This window comes from Sarcophilus harrisii, chromosome 2, assembly GCF_902635505.1.
Source record: "Sarcophilus harrisii chromosome 2, mSarHar1.11, whole genome shotgun sequence".
Taxonomy (NCBI): domain Eukaryota; kingdom Metazoa; phylum Chordata; class Mammalia; order Dasyuromorphia; family Dasyuridae; genus Sarcophilus; species Sarcophilus harrisii.
This window is the reverse complement of record NC_045427.1, coordinates 605,383,976-605,393,149: the sequence shown is the minus strand read 5'-3', so window position 1 is coordinate 605,393,149 and position 9,174 is coordinate 605,383,976. Positions and strand designations below refer to the sequence as shown.

Genomic DNA, 9,174 nt, shown 5'->3' with positions numbered 1-9,174 from the left:
ATTCTCCGTGTTACAGGCATTAACTTTCATTATGAAGAATTGATTTACACATAGGAATATAACATAAAAATATAAATACAAATAGGACTATAAAAAGAATTAGTAAACAGGGATATAAAATTTATGTGCTAAGAGCAATAGATTTTAACAATATCCTATTGTGGTTTACATAAAGGGCTTACTATGCAAATATATTAAATCGTCCCCAGGTGTCTCCATAGAAATGTGTTTATTTTCCCCGTCTTTACTTAAGAAATGCTTTATAGAGTAATAGTGAATGTCTTGTCTCTTTCTCCTTTTCTAAACCAAAGATGAGGTCCCTGAGGTTGAGTCGAATTGTCCTTTTTCGAGTAAACTGTCCAGTTATTCCGATTCCAAAAGTGCTTGGAGTCGCCTTCTCTGGTTCGGCATCCTGGGAATCCAGCTTCCTTTTTTTATTAGGGCCAATCGCCGCTAATGCAGCTAAGTCGGCTGCCCTTTGCATCTGCTGTGCTAGCTCCTGTCGCTGCATCTCCTTCGCCTTCTGTTTCAACCGCTGTCTTTCTGGATCTTCTTGTTTAGATCGAGACTTGGCCGCCTGCATCAACACGTCTCTTTCTCGTTGGTCTCTCCTCTGCTTTGCCAGTCGATCCAGCTGTTGAAAGAATTTGAGCTGTGCCCGGACGTCACTCTCCTGTTCATAACTTTCATCATCTTTATAAGAAAGATACCTTTGGTGGGCGACTACCGATACTTTTTCCACCAGAGTTTGCAGCCTTTGCTGCGTTGCTCGTGACAGGTAGCTCACTACGTCAGGATGCAGCTCCGTTATGCCATGCTTTTTGCCTATTTCTAAGATTCTTCTTTGTAAAGGTGCGGAAAGGAGAAAGGTTTCCCCTTTAGAAGAGCTTGTTGATGCGCCCGCTGATTTAGAATTCGTTGCCGAGATTCCTCCTGCCGACGAAAGGACCCCCTTACTGTCACCGTCACCGCTGAAAGCACCTCTGCCGAGTCCTTTCGGGTTGTTCTTTTGCGAAACAACCGCTTGGGCCAAGACAGTGGAAAGAGCTCCTGCGGCCACCGCCTGGGCAGGCTGGAGGCCGGGAGCTGTCTGTCGACTTACTTGGATTTGCAAAGGGCGAGCGAGCAGTGCGGCCCTGGGAGTTGGCGTCAGTGTGATTTTGAGCGGTCTACTCGAAGGCCCCGGCTTCTGTGGTTGCTGGCCAAGCAGAGGCGCGGGTTGTTCGGGTCCGCTGGTGCGGGCCGGCGCGCCTTGAGTCAGAGGGAGGACTGGAGGCTGAAGGGCGCGACTGACTGCCGGCTGAAGAGCTGTGTTGCCGGCTGGGCGCGCTACGAGGCCGCTCAGCGACTCTGCGCTCAGGGCAGTGGCGGCCTGGGTCGTGACCTGCTGCTGCTGCTGCTGCTGCTGCTGCTGCTGCTGCTGCTGCTGCTGCTGCTGCTGCTGCAGACATTGCTGGATAAAAACGGCCGAATCTGGAATCGACTCTCTCAGGGTGGGTAAACTCCTCTTCAGGAAAGACACGAGGTGAGGCTGAGGCGAAGCATTCAGATCTCGGCTTAGCTCGCTGCAGAAAGCTTCCTCCTCGATTTTCCCGTCCAGCAACCTCCGGACTAAGTCTTGGATCTTCGCTGCCGCCTCTGCAGACTGTTTCCCGGGGGAGGTCAGCTGGACTAATGTCGCCAAGAAGTGCTGACATTTCTTCGCATTTTCCACCGTTTCCGTGGCAGCGGCAGAGGCCGTCTTGGCTCCTGGTCCGGGGCCCTGAGCAGCTGCAGTCCGGACGGCTGTGGAGCCCGTTGCTGAGGCAGCTGCCTGGGCGGCAGCCCCCAGAGGCGTCTGCACCTGCGGGCCAGGACAAGGCCGTGCTGCTGCAGCTGACTGCTGGGTGGGCTGGGTCTGAGGCTCTCGCTCATTTGAGGCAGCCGGTGTCACTTGCCGGGCAATAATTGTGGCTCCAGGAGCCCGCACAGTAGTTGATTTGGGGACTGGAGGAGTGCTCGTGGGAATGGCCGCGCTTCTTGCCGTGGTCTTCTGAGACTGGGACTGAGCGTGGGCCTGTACCAAGCTCTGTTGAGAAAGCAGGAACAACTGCCCATTAGTCACATTTTGCACGAGGACCGTACCTGGGGGCAGTCGTATAGTCTGAACATTTGGAGGCTTCGGAGCTGCTTGAGGCTGACGGGGTGTTGCACCGCTCGGAGTCAAGGGGCCTTGGATTCGAACCACAGGAGCTGCTGGAGTTCCTGCTAGGCTTTGTGCCACTGTGTTGGCCGGGCCTTTAGCCGCGGCCTTCCCAGCTCCAGGAGCTGGTGTCCCACTAGATTGGGGCAGATCCTTTTTCACGGCGGTCCCGACCATCTTGACAGTCCCTGTGCTGGACTGGCCACCGGGTGCGCGTGTTTGCTGCTGAGGCACTGCCTGCACCATAGTGTTGGGGCACAACACCTTGATGACCTGCTTGGCGCCTGTGTCTGGCCTGCTGGGGCCAGGCTGGCTGTTGACAAGCGACGCCTGGAGGGCAACTCGAGTACTCAGAGTAGACGCAGCAACAGCAGCAGGAGCAGCAGGAACAGCAGGAACAGCAGGAGGAGCAGCAGCAGCAAGAGCAGCAGGAGCAGCAGCAGCAAGAGCAGCAGGAGCAGCAGGAGCAGCAGCAGCAAGAGCAGCAGGAGCAGCAGGAGCAGCAGGAGCAGGCCCACTCCCTCTGTTGAACAAGGTATTGCTCCCTGTCTGGAAGACTGTGGCAGGTCCAGCCTTTTGACTTGGTAGCTTCCCTACTACCACAGCAGGTCTCCCACTTCTGGACGAGAGGGTCACGATGGGTGAGGAAGAACCAGGCACCGCAGTGCTGAGGAGAAATATCTGGTTGGTAACGCTAGAAGCAGCTGGAGGCAGGACAGCTTTGGCAGCATTTCCCTTCCCCAGCTGCACCATCACAGATTCTGGTTTCGGATCGACGTGGCTGATGGCAGGGGCCCCAGCAGCAGGCAGAGTCCCAGCGAAAGCCACAACACTCCCGGGAAGCTCAGAGTTCGCAACGACATTGTTTCCAGTCAAAGTCGGCACCGCGGTGGTGGTACCAACTTGGCCGTTTGTGGAGGACAAAGCAGGAGTCACGGTATTGCTGCCGACCATCGGCTTGCCCTGACCCATGGCAGCAGCCCCTGACTCCATGCTCTTCATCTTCTTCAGCCGCGAGATTCGATGCAGGAATCTGATCTCTCCAGCGTTTCTCCGGTGCCGAAGATGAGCTTGTGTGCTCTACGGTAGGAAGAGCTGTCGGTTTTTTTCTCTTGGTCCAACTCTGTGTCTCTTCGAGTTCTTGTCTAAAGTCACAAATAAGAACGTTCTCAGGAGAATCTTGACGAATTTGTGTTTTATCTGTATGTAAGAACGCAAAACTCTGCTTCAATAATGCTGGGAAAGCCGACTGGAATCACCTTCGGCTGCTCCTTTGCCACCTCTGGCAGGTTCCAACATAGGACTTGCCTCAGTAGCTCAAGGCAGCCAAGTGAGCAATCCCTTTCTTTATATAGGTGGAAAGTCCTACCTCAGGGCAGGGCACAAAAGTCAAGAGTTCAAAGTCACCTCAGGAAAAGGAGGTGTGAACTCAGTTCATTCATAAAGTGCTCCTCCCCCCACCCTTACAACAACTAAAGCCACAATTTACTAGAAGGAAAGTCGACTTTGGTCCAAACAATCTAAAGGAGCCTGGCAGCTGGAAGGCTATAAGAGGCTAAAACTATACCATACTGAGAAGATGCCACTTTATCTTATTAGTGAGAAGGAATTTCTTCCTTTGGGAATTGCCTGGATAGGTTAATTCACAAGCCATTCCTGCTCTCTACAATTCCTAAACCTTGTCTCACAAGGCTGGCAGTTGAATGAAGAGGGTTGGTTTGGGGAGCTTCACTTTCCCAACTGCTGTTGCTGCTGCTCCTGCTGCTGCTGTTGTTGCTGCTCCTGCCGCTCCTGCTGCTCCTGCTGCTGTTGCTGCGTCTACTCTGAGTACTCGAGTTGCCCTCCAGGTGTCGTTTGTCAACAGCCAGCCTGGCCCCAGCAGGCCAGACACAGGCGCCAAGCAGGTCATCAAGGTGGTGTGCCCCAACACTATGGTGCAGGCAGTGCCTCAGCAGCAAACACGCGCACCCGGTGGCCAGTCCAGCACAGGGACTGTCAAGATGGTCGGGACCACTGTGAAAGAGGATCTGCCCCAGTCTAGTGGGACACCAGCTCCTGGAGCTGGGAAGGCCGCGGCTAAAGGCCCCGCCAACACAGTGGCACAAAGCCTAGCAGGAACTCCAGCAGCTCCTGTGGTTCGAATCCAAGGCCCCTTGACTCCGAGCGGTGCAGCACCCTGTCAGCCTCAAGCAGCTCCTAATCCTCCAAATGTTCAGACTATACAACTGCCCCCAGGTATGGTCCTCGTGCAAAATGTGACTAATGGGCAATTGTTCCTGCTTTCTCAACAGAGCTTGGTACAGGCCCATGCTCAGTCCCAGTCTCAGAAGACCACGGCAAGAAGCGCGGCCATTCCCACGAGCACTCCTCCAGTCCTCAAATCAACTGTGCGGGCTCCTGGAGCCACAATTATTGTGGGATGGTCATTTGATAATTCCTTTCCAAAAGAAAAAAAAAGGGAGGAGAAGAAATAGGAAATTGGGAAAACTGGTATCTTGCTAGTTCAGATTTAATTGGAAGTTGGGAAAACTGGTATCTTGCTAGTTCAGATTTAATTGGAAGTCCTTTACTCCTTGCTTAAATTTACTAGACTAAGATTTGCTGGTTGTGCTTTAACTTGGAAATCCCTTATTCTGTTGGAATTGCCCTGGCAGACTCAGTGTTGGGGGATTATTTTTTAGAAACAACCAGAAATTGAATACCTATCTTGGAACTGGCAGTCTCTCTTAGCTGTTTCTCCACTCGTTACCCCAGATCCTTAATTAGTATAGTTCAGCGTACTTAAAAGGACCTTATTGATATCGAGGCCTCTAAAAGTTGGGGTTTGCCTGCCTTGGTCTAACTGTGCATAATCTGCATTCTAGTAGCAGCCTTGTTTGTTCCTCTGGGCGGGACAGGCGGGGCTACTCCACGCCACACCCTTCTCTCCTGGAGCCGGCTGCCCCTCTGAATGGGCAACACAACTGCCTTGAGCCTGCTGCTCTCCATAAGCAGAGGCCGAATCATGCACAATTGACCACAGCTGTCCATATGCTCCCCAACTGCAGAGGATCTGACAATTGATTATCAGAAATAATTGAAATAAGGAACTTTGTGTATTGCTGATTAATTCTGGGGTTATCAGGGAAAGACTTGTCCTTGCATTGGTCTAGCTTTATTTTGATTTTTATTTACTTCACATAGGGTTGTTCAAATTATAGTGCAAAGGCCTTCTAGAGGAAGGTAATTCAAAGATTTGAATAGTTCCAAGAGAAAAAGGAGGGAATGTAATGCCAAAGTTCACTTTTAATGGGGTGACCAGTTCCTCCATTTGTCCTATTTCATAATTCTGCCTTAAGGTTATGACCGTCCCCTCTTAATGGTTGAGATAAAAGTGTTATAGACATTCCTTAATGTCATTAGAATATCACTAACCTCCATCTATGAGGCTATCCCCATCTAGGTCTCTGCATTATGTCATTGTTCTTGTTATACCATAAAAGGCTTGCTGTCCCGATACTCATAGTCTCGTCTAGCCCTGGGATCCATTGGTCCCAGTATTTCTCTCCATTTAATAAATTATTGAATTGGTCTCTAATCTCTGTCTTGCTCAGTTTCTTTAGCATTACACTATGAGCTCTCTAAAGGTATGAACACAAGCATTATTGTCTATCAGTATTAGCAACCTATCACCCTGCAAGGATTTGCTCTAAGGTGTGAACCAACAAGCACTGTATCAATTCTATTGAGTTAACTCCAGGACCCTGACATCACCCTTGAGTTTTCACCTTGTTTCAAGTTGAGTTGACACTAGGATTCCAACAGTGTGTAAAATCTGATATTTGCATAAAAGTGTGCTAACTGTTTAGAATTATATGCAGGTCCATTATCTGTTTTTATTGTTTGTGGCACATCCATAATTGCCACTTCTCTCCAAATCTTTGCATCTGAAGAAACTGAGAGATTTGCTTTTGCTAACATTTCAAGAGAGAAGTAGAGAAAGACATTTGCCCCATCTTCTAATATGAATTAAGTTTAAGGAATCACACTACCAAGTTTTGTCCTTGAAAAAAATTTTTACTCTGGACAAAATGATCATTGGTGAAGGCATTTTATGGATGAGGAAACAGAAGCAAATGGGGTAAGGTGACTCACCCAGGATCACATACCCAGGAAGTGTGTGAGGCTAGATTTGAAGACATAAAGATGAATCTTCCCGATTCCAAGTCCTACCCTCTATTGACTTGGTCATCCAATTACCCAATATCAACTTGTGTTCTAGAAAATTGAGGTTTTAAACTAGGTGGCCCAGTGGATAGAGAGCATCAGCCCTAAAATCAGGAGAACCTGAGTTCAAATTTGGTCTCAGACACTTAATACTCCCTAGCTGTGTGACTGTGGCAAGACACTTAATCCCAATTGCCTCAGTAAAAATAAAATAAAATAAAATTGATGTTTTAGTTGTTGGGGGTGGGCAAACACCACTGAAGTCCAAGCTAACATTTACATTTTTTGAGTACTGAGATAAAAGGCCCCATCCTTTCTTGCCAACCTTGCTTTTAGTTTACTTAATGGGTAATCCTTAGGAGGAGGTATTTATTACTATGTAAATTGTAAAGCTGCCTTCAGAGAGCTTCTTCAAAAAATAAAAGGAGGCAGGGCTCTTCCTTTCTAAATCTTGGAATTTGAAGAGACTGGATTAATATCCCAAACCTCAGGGCTCTTCCTTTATTTTTGGATTTGATCTTTTGACTTTTCAAGGAAGATGGCCAACAACCCAGTATCAGAGGAGAGGAAGTTGGATTATTTTGGTAAATAAGACTATGTCCTCAAATTCTGCCTGAAATTCAGTTACTTTTTTCTGGGTGAGATGGGAAAGCTTCTATATGGTCATTTCTGTGGTTTGGTTGAATTTAAACTTAATTTCTTCTGTTAGGGGCTAATTTTAAAGTCAGTTTTAGAAGGCTTTTTAAAAGTTCAAATTTCACCTCAGTTTCTGTCTTAAAACACAGCACCATGTCCTTGATCCTTGGTTAAAAAAAGGTCACTTAATGAACTAAGTCTCTTACGAGGTCTCATATAACATTATACAGTTAATTTTTTGACATTGGGAGTCATTGTAAACTGGGCTCAATCTCTCTCTTCTTTTCTGTTTTAATACTCTTCCCATGCTCCAAATCATACATGCCTTTTTTTTTTTTAACCAATTTGTGTATTATAACACCCAAAGAGAATGCAAAATACTAAATGAGTTAGTAAACAATGTACTACAGTCTCAGGACATGAGACATAAACATTTTATCTTTAGAGATTTTTATAATATTATGTCAATAATGGTACATGATGATTTTTTGGGGTGGGGTAGAGGGGAAAGCAGAAGGATTCAGTGGATAAAAAATTGGTTTCAGAGATGGGAAAACCTGACCACAGCCTTGCATGTAAAATATATGGGCTGAGGTAAAGAATTCAAACTAAATTCAAACACTAACTTGGTTACAGTCAAAGTATCAGGAAGAGTCAGTTCCTGAGTTCCCACCCAGTCCTAACTTAATTAGCTATGTGACCTTTGGCATGTTTCTTTACCTATTTGTCACTTTTTAAATGAGAATAATAACAGAGATCAGGAGCTTGGTAAGGACAACTTGCAGTAATATTTGCTAGTTGTTATACTGCTTTATCATCATTATTATTGGCAGAGAGATTTTCGTCCTGAGGATTCTATACATCAAAGTAGTCCCCGGGATTTTAGAACCAGGTGTATGAATATTCTAAAGAGTATAATAGTTTTTTAAGGAAACTTTTACGTGGTTTAAAGGCAACAAACTATATTTGTTTCCCATAACAACCTATCACAATGTGTTACTGCTCAGTCATTACTGATTTTTCATGTCTGATTCCTTTTGATGCTATTTGATTTGCTTAGCAAATACACAAAGTAGTTTGTCCCTTAATTCTGAAGCTAGTTTTCAGAAGAGAAATTGAGACAGCTCCCAGCCTCACAGACCCTCACACTTGCCCAACACACACACAGATAGTGTCTGACATCAGGTTTGAACTGAAGAAGATGAATCTTCCTGACTTCAGGATCAGCATGCTATCCCTTGTGCCATCTAGTTGTCCAGCACAATGCAGTGAGTATTTAACAAATATAGACTTTAGAAGCCAGCTCAAATATTGAGAGTCTACTATGGCATCATGATTAATAATTGTCATAAGGACCTGAGTTCTGTTTCTGTTTGTGACATTACTGGTTATATGACCCATTGGTATCATGTATCTCAAGTTGTGTCATTCAGACCAATTTCATCATTTTAAAATCTTAAATATACAAACATCTATAATATGATAAAACTAGCATGTAACTGAAGGAGAGGGGGAATAAAAACTGAGGAAGGGAAGATCATTGCCAAGAAGGAATAGGATGATGGAGAAGGCAGTCATCATAATGGAGGTGAAAAGGGGAATAGGATGTTAATCTCCAGCGGATTGGGGAGGAGATACCAGGTGTAGAGCTTTGCTTGAGCAAAGTCACTGGAGTGGGAGAATGAAAAACTGGTCATTCAGTTTAAGTGGAGAATGCAGAATAAAGTTGGAATGTTACATTGCTTAGAAAGTATTTAGAGCCTTGAATAGCAAGTTATAGAACTTTGTCAGAAGATCACTATAGATGGAGTAATCAAAAAAAACTTTAGAGGTATACTATTCCCATCCTTTGTACAGATAAGAAAACTAAGATTAGAGTTCTTGATTTATTTTTCACTAGGTCCAAAGCCCCTTTGACTCCAGATATATACTTCTTTATTCCCTCTCTCTATAGGCAATGAGGACTGAGTAAAAGGTTCTTGGGTTTTTGAGGGGGTGAGGGTGGAAAGAGAAAACATAATTCAATTCTACTTTTTCAGTGCCAAACAGAATAGGGGGCATGGCTGGAATCTGGGGATCTATTTAGGAGAATATTATAATAGAAAAGTCAAATGTAATGAAACACACAGGAAAGTACTCAATTGCAATTC

General features: G+C 46.0%; 1 pseudogene; it reads right to left on the bottom strand.

Moving 5' to 3' along the window:
* Window positions 1-244: 244 nt before the first annotated feature.
* Window positions 245-3,175, bottom strand: LOC100926428 (annotated as a pseudogene).
* Between the last annotated feature and the right edge of the window lie 5,999 nt (window positions 3,176-9,174).